This window comes from Schistocerca gregaria, chromosome 4 (assembly GCF_023897955.1).
Source record: "Schistocerca gregaria isolate iqSchGreg1 chromosome 4, iqSchGreg1.2, whole genome shotgun sequence".
Taxonomy (NCBI): domain Eukaryota; kingdom Metazoa; phylum Arthropoda; class Insecta; order Orthoptera; family Acrididae; genus Schistocerca; species Schistocerca gregaria.
The window spans coordinates 254,526,818-254,544,234 of NC_064923.1; positions in this window are offsets into that span (position 1 = coordinate 254,526,818).

The window sequence follows — 17,417 nt, forward strand, 5'->3', positions numbered from 1 at the left end:
TAGATATAGTGGGAATTAGTGAAGTTCAAATCAAATAGAGGTAATACAGGAGTAAGATTAATAATGAATAAAAAAATAGCAGTGCAGGTAAGCTATTGAGAACATCATAGTGAATGCATTATTGTAGCAAAGACAGACCGAACCCAACACCTACCACGGTAGTAGAAGTTTATACATCGACTAGTTCTGCAGATGATGAAGAGATTGAAGAAATGTATGATGAAATAAAAGAAATTATTCCGATAGTGAAGGGAGACAAAAATTTAATAGTCATGGGTGACTGGAATTCAATAGTGGGAAACAGAAGTGAAGGAAAAGTATTAGGTTAATATGGGATGGGGGTAAAGAATGAAAGAGGAAACAGCCTGGTAGAATTCTGAAAGAACATCACTTAATCATAGCTAACACTTGGCTTAAGAATCATGAAAGAAGATTGTATACATGGAAGAGGCTTGGAGACACTGGAAGGTTTAAGATAGATTAAATAATAGTAAGGCAGAGATTTAGGAACCAGGTTTCAAATTTTAAGACATTTCCAGGGTCACATGTTGACTCTGACCACAATCTATTGCTTATGAACTGTAGATTAAAACTGAAGAAATGGCAAAAAGTTTGGAGTTTAAGTAGATGGGACCAGGATAAACTGAAAGAAACAGAGGTTGTAGAGAGTTTCAGAGAGAGCATTAGGGAATAATTGATGAGAATGGGGGAAAGAAACGCAGTAGAAGAAGAATGGGTAGCTCTGAGAGATGAAGGCAGCAGAGTAGCAAGTAGGTAAAAAGATGAGGGCTAGTAGAAATTATTGGGAAACAGACGTGATGTTGAATTTAATAGATGAAAGGGGCAAATATAAAAATGCAATAACTGAAATAGGCAAAAAGGAATACAAATGTCTCAAAAATGAGATCGACAGGAAGTGCAAAATGTCTAAGCAGGGATGGTTCCAGGACAAATGTAAGAATTTAGAGGCATATATCACTAGGGGTAAGATAGATAATGCAGACATGAAAATTAAACAGACCTTTGGAGAAAAGAGAACCACTTGTAAGAATATCAAGAGCTCAAATGGAAAACCAGTTGTAAGCAAAGAAGGGAAGGCAGAAAGGTGTAAGTAGTATATAGAGGGTCTTTTCAAAGGTAATGTACTTGAGGGCAATATAATGGAAATGGAAGATTAGATTAGATTAGATTAGATTAATACTTGTTCCATAGATCATGAATACGACACTTCGTAATGATGTGGAACGTGTCAGGTTAATAAAAGATGTCTGTACAAGAAATTACATTACACAAAATATTGCATGACACTAATGATTAAGTTTTTTTTTTTTTTTTTTACTTAGTTTATATCTAAAAATTCAGCCAATGAGTAGAAGGAGTTGTCATCTAGAAATTCTTTTAATTTATTTTTAAATGTTAGTTGGCTATCTGTCAGGCTTTTGATGCTGTTTGGTAGGTGCCCAAAGACTTTTGTGGCAGCATAATTTACCCCTTTCTGTGCCAAAGTCAGATTTAACCCTGCATAGTGAAGATCATCCTTTCTCCTGGTGTTATAGGTATGCACACTGCTATTACTATTGAATTGGGTTGGATTATTATCAACAAATTTCATAAGGGAATATATATACTGTGAGGTTACTGTGAGGGTCCCTAGATCCTTAAATAGATGTCTGCAGGATGACCGTGGGTGGGCTCCAGCAATTATTCTGATTACACGTTTTTGTGCAATGAATACTTTTCTACTCAATGATGAATTACCCCAGAATATGATGCCATACGAAAGCAGTGAATGAAAGTAGGCATAGTAAGCTAATTTACTGAGATTCTTATCACCAAAATTTGCAATAACCCTAATAGCATACGTAGCTGAACTCAGACGTTTCAGCAGACCATCAATGTGTTGCTTCCAGTTTAACCTCTCATCAATGGACACACCTAAAAATTTTGAAAATTCTACCTTAGCTACAGACTTCTGTTCAAATTCTATATTTATTACTGGAGTTGTGCCATTTACTGTACGGAACTGTATATACTGTGTTTTATCAAAATTTAAAGAGAGTCCGTTTGCTGAGAACCACTTAATAATTTTGTGAAAAACGTCATTTACAATTACATCACTTAGTTCTTGGTTTTTGGATGTTATTACTATACTTGTATCATCAGCAAAAAGAACTAACTTTGCATCTTCATCAATGTGTAATGGTAAGTCATTAATGTATATCAAGAACAGTAAGATGTAGATGAAGATGAAATGGGAGATATGATGCTGCGTGAAGAGTTTGACAGAGCACTGGAAGACCTAAGTTGAAACAAGGCCCCAGGAATAGACAGCATTCCATTAGGACTACTGACAGCCTTGGGAGAGCCAACACTGACTAATTCTACTATTTGGTGAGCAAGATGTATGAGACAGGTGAAATCACCTCAGACTTCAAGAAGAATATAATAATTCCAATCCCAAAGAAAGCAGTCAAGTGTGAAAATTATTGACCTATTAGTTTAATACGGCATGGCTGCAATATATTAATCCAAATTCTTCACAGACAAATGGGAAAACTGGTAGAAGCCAGACTCAGTGAAGATCAGTTTGCATTCCATAGAAATGTTGGAACACACGGAGCAATATTGATCCTATGACATATCTTAGAAGATAGATGAAGGAAAGGCAAACATATGTTTCTAGCATTTGTAGACTTAGAGAAAGCTTTTGACAATGTTGTCTGGAATACTCTCTTTCAAATTCTGAAGGTGGCTGGTGTCAAATAAAGGGAGCGAAAGGGTATTTACAATTTGTACAGAAACCAGATGGCAGCTATAAGGCTGGAGTGGCAAGAAATGTAAGCAGTGATTGACAAGGGAGTAAGACAGGGTTGTAACATATCCCTGATATTATTCAATCAGTATATTGAGCAAGCAGTGAAGGGAAAAAAAGGAAAATTTGAAGTAGTAATTAAAATGTAAGGAGAAGAAATAAAAACCTTGAGGATTGCCGATGACATTATTATTCTGTCAGAGACAGCAATGGACTTGGAAGAACAGTTAAACGGAATGGATAGTGTCTTGTAAGGAAGATATAAGATGAACATAACAAAAGCAAAGCGAGGATAATGGAATGTAGTCAAATTAAATCAGGTGATGCTGAGGGAATTAGATTAGGAAATCAGACATTTAAAGTAGTAGATAAATTTTGCTATTTAGGCAGCAAAATAACTGATGATAGTTGAAGTAGAGAGGATATCAAATATAGACTGGCAATGGCAAGCAAAGTGTTTCTGAAGAAGAGAATTTTGTTAACATCAAGGATAGATTTATGTCAGGAAGTCTTTTCTGAAAGTATTTGCATCGAGTGTAGCCATATATGGAAGTGAAACATGGACGATAAACAGTTTAGACAAGAAGAGAATAGAAGCTTTCGAAATGTGGTGCTACAGCAGAATGTTGAAGATTAGGTGGGTAGATCACATAACTAATGAGGAGGTACTGAATAGAATTGGTGAGAAGAGGAATTTGTGGCACAACTTGACTAGACGAAGGGATTGGTTGGTAGGGCACATTTTGAGGCATCAAGGGATCATCAATTTAGTATTGGAAGGAAGTGCAGAGGGTAAAAGTCACAGAGGTAGACCAAGGCATGTATACACTAAACAGATTCAGAAGAATGTAGGTTGCAGTAGTTACTCAGAGATGAAGAAGCTTGCACAGGATAGAGTAGCATGGAGAGCTTCATCAAAAAAGTCTCTAGACTGAAGACCACACCAACAACTTGAGTTATGGACTACCTTGCAGAGAAAGAACAAGTGTAATGTCAAAATGAATATACAAACATGCAAATAAGCTGAGAATTACTAATGTTAATGAATACAAAAACTAAGTATCATTCTGTCTGCAAACTGCCTCAACTTTTATTCTGTCTTGCAGGTGATATTTGAGAATGTGTGTGTTACCAACATATGCCATTGCAGGAAGGAAATTTGAGACTATTTACTACAAGCACTATACCTGTGTATCTGACCATCAAGTGTGTATAACTGTTTCCTGATCTGTTTCTTAGTACACTATGTTGTGTATATTGGAGTGGTAAATAGTGTCTAAATGCCAGTTGTATGTATTTACTGAAATTACTGAACACAGGGACTGTGTACCTGGCAATAGCAGAGGAGTATAGAGAATCTGAAAGGAGGTGCTAATACAAATGGACTGGAATATTCTCAAGCAGTGGGACAAGCATATAATACAGAAGAATGTAAATTATTTTATAATTTTGTCTAATTGCTTCATTTATTTATTTTTCAGATTATGTGGAAATGGAAAAGGTTTAAATATGAATCTTTGTGTTAAGTTATGCTTTGAACACATATACATAGTTCTTGCACTTTTGATCTCTTACACTCACTATAACATTTTATGTTCATGGAAGTCAATTTCATGTTGGGCTGGTTGGAGATTTTTTGGGAATTTCATACTAAGTTTTTGGCAACTGACTAAAGTTAAATTTTTGGTAAAGTATCGAATCTGACACTAATCTGTATTACTGTTGGGTGATGTTGAAACATACCAATATGTGATCATTAGAATAAGTATGATATGAAGTGTTGAGTCCAGTTTACAGGCAGTCATATCTATAAGCTTATACAAGTTTTGTAAAAATCTCATTTCAATTATATGGTCATTTTAAAACACAGTTTATTATACTGATTCATGTTTTGACATGAATTTCATTTTGACCTTATCAAGCATAGAAATATATCTGCCCTCTGCACTGTTTGGACCATTACTAATCAATATTTGCACATAAAAGAAAAACAATACTCATTTTGTAATTCCAGAATACCTTATAGAAGAAGTGAAACTAGTGGAGATGCTGAGTCAGAGATAGGCACAACAGAAAGTCTATCAAATGAAGCTATTGACCAAACATGTCTTTATTAGAATTAGACAACGTAAGTTTTGTTTGAGAGTCTTTTTGTTGTGCCTAACTGCAACTCAGTGTCTTCGCTGTATGGTGAGTAGCAACTATAGTTTTCATAATATTTTCATTATTCTTTCCTGGATTTTCCATTGTTTGATTATTAACATTCTATATCTTTATTCTTCATGTCTACATATTTGAAGCCCTCTGGTGCTAGAGAGCTCAGAATTGTGGCGTGTAACATTGTGGTGTGTAATGTAGCTAAATCAATTAGTGTGTGCCTTATTTTCAAACTTCATGATTGCTCACCCTCCACTATTGTTTGAATGGCTCTAAAACATGTCGGTACAAAATTTTGTTGTGATCAAAGCACTGTAAACTATGCCAACTTGAGTGCAAACTCACATAACAAAGATGGTCTTTCACACTGATTGCAGATGTCTCAGTGACATCAAGTCATGCATGCACATTGCACTGAAATGTTTATTTGCTACTGTTCTTGTCACATGTATTTTCTAGTATCTATCTAAGACATCACATCAATTGCACAGTGCCAAGGAATGTGTTTTTTGTTAAATAATGAATATAATACACCAAGTAACTGGATACATATTACCATCAAGTAGGAGTGCTGGAAGTCTTAGAACAACAGAAAGTAAAATTAATCATTAGTGCTAATTTTGTGGTTCATCAGAGCATTACATTTTGGGAGAAAGCATTAATTCTGCCAAGAGAAATTCACTTGAATTCACAAAGTCTTGTCAATTTGCATTTATAGTGAGGGAAAAAAAGGCTAGAAAAGAGTGTCAAGATGCATGTGAGAGATGTGAAGAGAAGTTTATAAATAATTTGGAGAATTTGACATTGCATACATTAATGCTGTACAAACAATCAAGTTTGAAGAATACGCTATATTTTCACTTTAACAGAGATAGCCAGAGCATAACGGCTATCTTGCAGATAAAGAAGAAAGAGGAAACAGGCCAGAGAAACAAATCCACTTCCATGCGTTCTGCTGCACTTCATCCTTCATCTGAAGAATCAGATAACGCATTTTCAAGTTCAGATAAAATTGGTGTTGATTATGGTAACTTCTTACAATATACTTCTGAGAGAAGTTCATTGAAGAATACTGCAAGGTGAGATACCAAAATTTTATCACTGAAAAATTAGCACCTGCCTTGGATAGATGCAAGATGAGCATAAAAAATTCTGTATACAGCTATGTTCTTCAAGTAACAGCAGATGCACTTGGTCACAATACTGCTCTGTATTAATATATCTTGTCTTCATAGATTCAGCTGTAAGAAGAGAACAGAATGGTCTGAAACAAGAAAATCAGCTGTCAAGAATGATATCTCTGCATTTATTATTGTTCATTGGGACTGTACACAGTTGCCAGCACTAAATGCCACAGACTCAAAAGAAGAAAGTAATCCAGTCATTTTTACAGTTGGGGACAGAGAACAGCTCATCAGTGTTATAAAATTACAGAATGATTCTGGTAAAGGCCACATGAATGCTCTTTGAAATGTGTAAACATGTTGGGGTATTGAAAAGAACATACAAATTCTGTGCAGTAACTGAACTGTCCTAAACACTGGCCAATTTAATAGGGCGTGCATCTTACTTTAACAAAATATGGACACAGAGTTGTATTTCTAGTGCCATCACAACATATATGGACTTATTTAAAAAAATGTATTTCAATGTAATGTGCATGGTGTACCAAGCAGTCCTGATGTATGAGGTGTGTTCAAAACAGTCCTGATGTACGAGGTGTGTTCAAAAAATTATGAAAGTGTGTCCACAAGGGTACCAAGGATGACACATCACAGTTATTTTGTTTTCTGTACTATAGTCATACACCAACAAGGATGAATGAGTGGATGTGTTATTGTGGTGCAAGAGCCATAAATTGTCTCACCACATTTCAGACAGTTTCCTTCCAACATTTCCTCACAACCCTCACAACATGTCCCAATAGTATCATCAATGAACAGTTTCTCCCTGTGGCACAGATTTATGATGAACTAATCCTTCAAAGTCAAAGAAAACTACCAGCATAGCTTTGACATTTGACCTGACCTGACGAGCATCTTTGGTATTAGAGAACCTTTCCCAACCCTTTGTGAAGATCAAACTTTGGTCTGAAAATCATAACTGTAGACCCATGTCTCTTCACCAGTTATGATTCTCTCATCTTATTTTCACTTGCATGATCCAAAAGCTCTTCACAGACTGCAAAACGAAAGTCTTTCCAGTCTTGACTCAGGAGCCGTGGAATGAACTTGGCAGCAGCATGATGGATTCCAAAATGCTATGTCAGGATTTCGTGATATGATCCACCTGAAATGTTACATTCTTCTGCAGTCTCTCAGACTGTCAGTCTTCAATTGGCATGCACAGATTTGTTTATGTTCCTGACATGAGTGTTATCAGCAGATGTCAAAGGGCATCCCGAATGAGGGTCATATTTAACTTCTGTCCAGCAATTTTTAAACCATCTGAACTATTTGTAATATGAAGTACGGCTGAAGCACTCATGGCTGTAGACTTCCTGAATCACATGGTGTGGTTATGTAAAGGTTTTATCGAGTTTTACACAAAATCTAATGCAAATGTGTTTCTCCTCTAACTCTGCCATCTCGAAATTTGCAAACTGTGCAGCACAATGTTTGATTTGATACAGCACTGAACAATAACTAACAGACATATAACAATGAAACTTATGGCAGTTACACATTAAACACAGGCGCGTGTATGTATGCTAACCACATTTCACTTCAACACACCATTGGTGTGAAATTATGAACGGTCCCGAATTTTTTTAACAGACCTCGTACCAGTTTTCAAACATTTGAGGGACAATTGGAAAAGTATCAGTGTCACTAATTTTCACACAGGTAGAAAGATTGTGGATTTGTTTTTTAATGAGCCAGACATAAGGAGATGTTAGACATTTATGGAAGTGAATTAGATAAACCAACAGAGGGGAGCAATCGCTATGAACTCTAAGGCTCTGTCTAATGTTTTTAGGATGAAAGTTTGGAAAAAGACTGAAAATATACCCTTCTGGTATCAAGCAAATGCATGGCAAGAACAATGCACTGCTTCGAATATTCCTGCTAAGATCACAACTTGAGCTATTCACTGAAAATAAAAACATACTTAGAGATGTCAGTCCTCATTGTAAAAGTTTATGTCAAGCTGTGGTTTCAGCACAATGGAGCTATAAAAACTCCTCCTCTGGATCATTGCTTCTTAAAAGCTCTGAAATCATATGAAGGGATAGAGTTCACAATTTCAAAAACAGCTGTATGGAAATTTAGTCATAAATTCTCATATACATCAGAACAGTTGTCTCTCTTAATGCATATTGATGATGATGTAGACAGTCAAACCAAAATCAAAATGGGAACAAATCTGGACAGAGAGAACCTATATATGGGAATGGGATATAGCTTTTTTTGTGGAGAATTGGATGCACCATAATATGGTTTAATTTTACACTATTCTTATTACCATTTTAATTAATTCATTTACATCTCCTAATTCACTCTCATCTTCATTTCTGAGAAAACATTACTTGACTTTGTGTTTAGCAAGAGTAGAGATCAGACCTCTTGCCTGAAGATTTTGGAAACTAGTTTTATTCAACAATGCCCTTCAACATGGACAACCAATACTTCATATTTAGTTACTAAAAGGATATTATAATGATATAGACTTCCACAAGACTCTACTGAAGAGACTGATACCACCTGTTTTTTGTATGCATCTGGGTGGTTGTCGGAAGAGTCAGTGCTTCCTAGGGACTTGTGTGTGTGTGTCTCTTTATATATATTATTCTGTCTAATTAGCTAAAACACTTGATATTCACTGTGAAAGCATTTAGAATGTTGTGGAAAGACATATATTATGATGATTGTCAGCAGATTGTTGTCATTAACAAAATTATGTACAGGTGCTGAGTTAGAAGTTTAATCAAGAAATTGAAATGTTAAATATCTGGCAGCAAATATTAAGAGGCTGTGGAAACGTTGGCATCAGTAACTGGCACCTCTAATAATCTTAATTGCAGCTGATTGGTGGGTTGTCACAGAGAGCATCATTATCTTGAGAAATGGCTTAAAAGTTGTTATGAATTGTTTACATCACACAGCTTTTCAATTTTCAGAATCTGAGCGCTTCTTTGTAGTTGGATAAAGCTTGAGATTTGTACTGTCACTGAATGTTAGTAACCAAATCCAAACTGTAATTAACTATGTAACTAAAATAATACAAGAGACATTAATGTAATTAAATTTCAGATTGATTTTGTTTATATTTAAAGTTACGGATAATACTAAAAAAATTATGTCATACTATATTGTATTTTATACTTTATTTGGCTGTAACATTAGTTTCTTTACATTTTGTAAATTTTATTTGTAACATCAAAATTGCACAAAATTAATAATGGGTTATTTTGAAATTTATCGTTAAAATTCTATATAAAGCAATGCAGTGAGGCTGCAAGGGGGTTGTTGACTTGTTTTGTCAGTCAGTCAAAGAGATCTATGAAGTATGTCAGGCAGTGTTTTTCATAATATGATGAGTATGCAGTTCAGTTGTCAATAAATTTTGTGAAGTTGGAAACTGTTATAACCTTTCAGAAAATGAACTCCAGGCAATAGAAAGTTAAGTTAAATGTAACAATATGAGTGGAACGTTATATTTGGTGGAGTTTAGCTGGGATCTGATGACTGAAATTGGAACAATCCAAGTGTCGATCAAAGTTTTAGTGGAGATGGTTCCAGTGAAAATGTCACCACGAGTATGCCAATTGCACAGGGAAGAGTAGGCGGAGATGATTTGTTAATGTTATTAATGCAGCACATGAAAGAAAGGAAGGAACAGATGGGACAGATTAGACAATAAGTGAAGAAACAGATGGGACAGATTAGGAAGGATACTAGTAAGATACGGGAGCTCCAGGATGGTATGGCAGCATTAAAAGTTACTATTTAGACAGGGCAGGGTGAACTCAATATTTGTGTAGGAGCAGTAAAAGGAAGGTTACAGATATTAGAAACTAATTGCACACAAGAATTGTCCAAAAACAAGGAAAGATTCGAAAAACTAGATAAACATGTAGAAGTAGAAAATTCTAAACTTAAAAGTAGAGATTGTTCAGACTAGGAGAATCTGAGAAGAAAAAGTAGAAACTTACAAAAGGAACTCTGAGTTAAAACTTAGACATTTCTAATCAAATAAGTAATGTAGAACTGAAATGTGATGAAAAAATAGATTTGTGTAAAAATAATGTTGTAGATGTAACTTAGAAAGTTGTAGAATTGCAAGAGGGTGTAGCCCAAGGAAATTATGTTAGCAGTATTAATTGTGTATGGAGTGGCATACCTTTACAATGCTTTCTCGGAGAAGAGAAATAGCATCCTGTTGATTTTTTACAGGATTGTCAGGATAATTTTTAGGAATGACATAACAGACAATGTTAAAATTAAAATTTGTTAAGTGATTTTTGGATGGGGAAGAAATCTCATGGGCCAATCAGAATGTAAATTCTGCCATGTCATACAATGAATTTGAAAGAAAGTTCTTAAATAAGTTTTGGTCAGAATCTGAGCAAGCAATGATTAAAAGTGAGTTTTTGAATGTATAGGGAAGGTTATGGTAGCATGAAGTGTTTTTTTGAAAGCCAATTGCCTTAAAAAGGTGATTACTGAAAAGAGTACAATGGGAGTTGATATATGGAGCACACGACTCTGTAGATCAGTTCTTGAGGTATGTAGATAAATTGGATAGAGCCTTTCAGAAAAATGAGAGCTTAAATAATGGCAGATTTGCCAATCAACTTTCTGGGGAGTGGAATCAGAGCAGGAATCAAGGCAAGAATGATAATGAAAATCAGAATAATAATAGTGGTTACAATAGAAGTGATAACAGATGGATCAACCATAGTAATGGGAATGGAAACAGAGGACACGATGACAGGGAGGGACCTTGGGAGAGTAGTAACAGACAATAAGATAATCACCAATCAGAATGATGCAGTTTAAACTGATGGATGTCTCATTGGGAACCTGTCAGTTTGGGGCGAGAAGTAAGTACTGAAATAAGGCCAAACACCACCGGCCTACAGACATACATTGAAAATAATTACACAAGACAGAGTAATCAGAGATATTGGAGGGGAACTGTCAGATCTAATGTAAGAAGAGCACATCAGATTAGTAAATTACAGTTTGACAGTAAATTCTGTCAAAGTATGAATGAAAGTGTCGAAGATTAGTATTAGCATCTGTAAGAATGTTGAAGAAGTTCCGTTAGAGGAGGAAACTATCTCAAGTCTATATAATCTGTGTGTGGTGAAGAAGTTTGTGAAGAAACTGTTGGTTCTGATGATAATCTTGATGAGTTTGGATTAAGTAAATTAATGGAGGGAGAATCTATTCCTGTTAAGCACTTAATTGATGATACCTGTATAGTGTACTTGTCAACAGTTCTGATGATCATCAGATAAGGACCACGTGGACAGCCATTATGATTTAGACGTGATGCTAGAAACTTTATGGGATACTTAACAAGGGTTATAGTGATAGTGACAGAGTAAAAAGGGTCATAAAGATTATTTGTAAAGAACTGCATTCCAACTGGGAAGGTAGAACCAAACAGCTGGCTTACAGTGAGATCAGTTCTGGGAAAAGTAGACAGTGTGTAAAAGAGAGACATGACATCAAGCAATCATCTGATGTAGCTCTATGTAAAATTCAGATAAGTATGATAAATTGTGCAGCAAAAATGAAATAAATGACTTGGACTTTAGAGAGATTGAGGATGATTTGTTGCATGAAGATGAGGAAAGCAGGTAGGAAACAGTTTTCTTAAGAGAGCAACTGGTAGGTACAGCAAAGTTGTAAACAGGCAAGCCTTAATATCTTTCACCATTAATGATATACAGTATAACCAAGGATGTTTTGTAGTACCTGACTTCAATGAAAATATTTTGTTCAGAATGAATTGGATAGAAGGAGTAAATGCAGATTTTGTCTGGAATAACAAAAAATTAAGGCTTACCAACCCAAAGACAGATGTAACACATGTGACTCAACTAATCATACAAAATTGCCTAGAGAACAATTTTCAAATTAGAAGAGTTATTAGTGCAAATAAAAAGACTGATGTTAATGAGGAAGACAATCAAGAAGAATTCAGTGAATACAAGTATGCTCAATTAGTGGCCTCCAGACTAAAAGAAGCTGGAAGTCTAGATAAAGAACAGGCAGATCAATCAGGTAGTTTGTTGTGGGAATACAAAGATGTGTTTAGTGGGAAACCTGGAAAAGTGAAAAACTATGAATGTAGACTTAATCTAAGACCTCACAAACCACTTTTCATCAAACCATATGGAGTACCCATCTCAAAAAGAAAAGCTGTGGAGAAATAACTACAAAAGATGGAAGAGTGGGAAGTAATTGATAGGAGCAATAGTGCATACAATAACCAGTTGGTGGTAGTTACCAAACTTTATGGTGGAGTAAGACTTGTGCTCGATTCAAGACATTTAAACAAATACCTTGAGAGGGAAACTGATCACCCTGAGAACATAGACAAGTAATTACATAAATGTGGACATATGAAGTACATGTCTAGTTTAGACTTAACAGCAGGTTTCCATCAGGTACCATTGGAGATTCAGTCTAGAAAATATACTGAGTTTTTGTATGGAGGAAGATGTTATTGCTATAGTGTTGTACCATTTGTCCTTAATGTATCAGTTGCAGAATTTATCCCAACATTGGATTTCGTTCTAGGAAAAGAACTGTTAAGCAAAGTAAGCCTTTATGTTGATGACATACTTGTAACAGGAAAGAGTTGGTAAGTACATATACGTTTATTGGGTAAAGTGTATTACAGATTGAGACAGGGAGGCATGTCATTAAAACTAGAGAAGTGCAAAATTGCAGTTAAAAAGCTCAAATATTTAAGCCATACCGTCTCATAAGAAGGAATCTTACCTGCTGAAGAAAAACTTGAAGCCACTGCACAATTTCTTGCACCCAATACTAAAAAACAGCTTAAATCATTCTATGGAATTTGTGGCTACTACCAGAAGTTTGTCAGCAATCAAGACTTAAATGCACCACGTTTGAACAACTTGTTGAAGAAGAACAGCATTTGTGTATGGGACAAGGATTGTCAGGAAGCATTCAACAACATCAGGAAACAGATGTGCAATAGTAAAATGTTATATAAACCTGATCTTGCAGAGCCATTCTGCATTATGAATGGGAGCTCATTTGTTCCAAGAAAAGATTGTAGGTGGTGTGATGGAGCATAGATCAATACCTTTTGCCAGTAGAACCTAACAAAAAACACGAGAAGTCATATACTGTCACCAAAAAAGAATTGTTAGCAGTCTATTGGGCTTTCACCAAGTTCAAGAATTACTCATTAGGACTTCAAGTAGTGATATACACAGACCTTAAGGCTTTGATCTATATACAAGAGTGTACTTTGAATCACAGAAGGATAACCAGGTGGGCACTATTCCTCCAGCAATTCAACTATACAATAAAGTACATGACAGGTGAAGAAAATCTAATTGCTGATGCTCTATCAAGATTGCCAATGCAACTGCGAAGGTGAAAATAACAGTGATGAGTGTGAAAGGGAATTTTGGATTATGTATCTAAAAGGGGTGAAAGATGAGAATGAAATAAGAAAAATTTGTAATGACATCTGTAGATGTCAGAACCATGATTCCAATTGGAAGTTAGTTATGGATTATCTGGGTATGAGAGGATATGAGAAAGTAGAGTAGTATTATAAAGTGCACAAGGGTATACTTTTCAGAAGATACAATGCGGACAGTGATGCTTGGAGATTGTGTTGGCCAGAGCAGTATATTGAAGTATTGATAATAAAATAGAAACATTCCACAGGGGAAAAAATATTAAAAACAAAGATTCCAAGACTTACCAAGCGGGAAAGTGCTGGTAGATAGGCACAATAAAAAAACACACAAACACACACACAAAGTTTCAAGCTTTCGCAACCGGCGGTTGCTTCACCAGGAAAGGGGGAAGGAGAAGGAAAGATGAAAGGATGTGGGTTTTAAGGGAGAGGGTAAGGAGTCATTCCAATCCCAGGAGCGGAAAGACTTACCTTAGGGGGAAAAAAGGATAGGTATATACTCACACACACACACACACACACACACACACACACACACACACACACACACACTCACACACACACATATCCATCCATCCATACATCCATTCATGTCCCATATACCTATCCTTCCGCTCCCAGGATTGGAATGACTTCTTACCCTCTCCCTTAAAACCCACATCCTTTCATCTTTCCTTCTCCTTCCCTCTTTCCTGATGAAGCAACCGTCAGTTGCGAAAGCTCGAAATTTTGTGTGTGTGTTTGTGTGTTTTTTTATTGTGCCTATCTACCGGCGCTTTCCCGCTTGGTAAGTCTTGGAATCTTTGCTTTTGAAGTATTGATAAGTATGTACATGAGAGTTTTGGATATTGTGGGACACTCAAATGTATCCAAAAGATTCAAGAAAATGTGTACTTTTACAGCTTTCCAGGAGAGTGAGGAAGCAATTATCTACCTGCGACAGGCGCCAGAGGGTAAAAGTTAGTAATCAAACCTGCAAAGGATATATGCTAAACATATTGTCAAAAGAACAACTACAACTTGTAGCAGTTGATCTTTATGGATTATTGCCTAAGGATAAACAAGGATTTTGTTACATATTTGTCATGGTACATCTTTTTTCAAAACTCATTAAACTATATCTATTGAGGAAAGCAACAAGTAAGAACATCATTTTGAAAATTAGAAGAGACTATTTCACAAAGGTAGGAAAACCGAAGAGCATACTTTCTTACAATGGAGCACAATGTACTTCTAAACTTTCAAAAACATTTGTTGAGGATGAGAACATAAAACATATTCTGATATCTGATCATCACCCGTCATGCAATCTGTCTGAACATTACATGAGAGAAATAGGGAGATTATTTAGAACTTATTGCAACAAAAATCATGTAAGATGGCTAGTGTAAGTATACAGCTTTGAAGATATACTGAACAGCTTACAACATTAATCTACTGGGTTCTGCCCATATGAAATAATGTACCACAAGAAACCACCAAATCTGATCACTGAATTAATTGACTTCCCAGCATGTAAGCTTATGAGTTCACAGGAAAGAGACAAAATAGACAAGAAAGCAATGGAACAAAAAGGGAAATTGAGGAAAACCAAACATGATAACAACTTGAAACCTACAAATTTTAAAATTGATGATCTGGTGGAGGTGAAAACACATGAAAAATCCAAGGCTATAAGTAATGAATTAAAGAAATTCTTTGACATATATATAGGTCCATTCAAAATTCAATCTATGCCACACACAAATGTATACACGTTATGGTATCGAATGTCTGGAAGGTTATTTGGTTTACGTAACAGAACTGAAGTGTCAAACACCAAGAAAAAATAAGATAATGTAGAAAGCCCGCAGGAGGACACATATTAGTGTCAAGTGTGTGGCAAGCACTAGGTCTCCGAGCTATGTAGCATTCTCTTTTCTTCTTTTCGTTATCGGATGCCTGTAATGAAGTTATCTTTTACTGTAAATACTATCCACTATCTGTAATATAAGTTTTCTGTATGTAAAATGGCTACTGAGTGACATTATTTGAGCAATAATTTGAAAGTGTAAACTGTGTACTAAATTCGCCTTTCCTACGATAGTAATTGACCAGTTGCTGTAGTTGTATTCTGTAGAGCATGTATTTGATTTTGTGGGTGGTGCTTTGAGATTTACAGGCATGGTTATGATTTTATGAATTTGCTAAAGAGATATATAATTGGACAATGTTAAAGATGTACACATCTTACTAAATGGACAAGTTGCACTGTGACAAAAGACATTTTGTGAAAAGTTTGTTATTACAAGCTGGTGTGATACTGAACAGTCTGTGAGTTCATGTTTGACATGATAAAGATTTAAATGAGATCTGGGGGGTCAAATATACTGCATATTGGAATACATTGAAATATTAATCAAAAAGAAAGGATACATATTTAATTCATTTTGTTCATTGACTTTAATCTGTATATTTCAAAATCTTTACAGTTTGGAGATACTTGATTTGTGTGATTTTGTTTGTAAATATGCTAATTGTATTAGATATTATGTGAATGATTTTGACATATGTATACCTGACATGACCTTAATTGTAACATGAATGAGTACCTTGAGTAATGAGTTCATCCCTGTTTCTATCTAGAGAACCGTATTCAAAATCATTACCTAATCTGAATGAAAAAATTAAAAACCATAAAACTAATAGTGGACTGTGCTATTGCAGTGTAGAGACTGCCAGAAAAAGAGGGGTTGCAGACAAAAAATGGACAGTGCAAAAGGACTAATGACTGTGAACTGCCATTTCCTTAAGATGTGCCATGTGAACCACTGACTGGAGTAACAGCTAAGAAAAGAAAACTTTTTGATTTTTTGTGTTGTGTGTATGTATTTAGCAGCTATTCATACAAGTAATGCCTGTAAGAGTGGCTGGAGGGCTGTATAACAATACAGCCTTCTCCAAGACTCTAATGAAGAGACTGGCACCACATTTTTTTGTATGCATCCGGGTGCCTGTCAGACGAGTCAGTTCTTCCTAGGGACTTGTATCTATGTCTTTACATATATAATTCTGTCCAATTTGCTAAAACACTTCATATTCATTGTGAAAGCACATAGAATGTTCTGGAAGGATGTATATTATCATGATTGTTAGGTGATTGTTATCATTAACAAAATTAAGTACAGGTACTGAGTTAGATGTTTAATCAAGAAATTGAAGTCTTAAATATCTGGCAGAAAATATTAAGAGGCTGTGGAAATGTTGGTATAAATGGTTAGCACCTCTAGTTACCTTAATTGCAGTTGATTGGTTCGTTAACACAGAAAACATCATTATCTTGAGAAATGGCTTATAAGTTATTAGTGAGCAATGTATTTTCATTTTTTATCTACTTTTATGTCTAACTCTGTAATTAATATCATCTGTAATTACATTTCTAATTAACTCGCCAATTGTTTACATCACACAACTTCCTGATTTTCAGAATTTGAGGGCTTATTTGTTAATTTTACATATGTAGTCAGATAAAGTACGAGATTTGTACTGTTGTTGAATGTTAGTAATCAAATCCAAACTGTAATTAATTACATAACTTCAATAAAACAAGAGACATTATTGTAAATAAAGTTCAGATCAATTTTCATATTTAAAACTAGAGATGATACTATAAAAATTATGTCAATAAATATTGTATTTTATACATTATGTCAGATCCCTTATCGGGCATGTAGGCTAGAAAATTTAAATAGCTACATCCTTAATAATCACATAATACTGCTTGCTCAATGAAATATCCATACACAAAGACTGGAAAGTTGCACAGGTC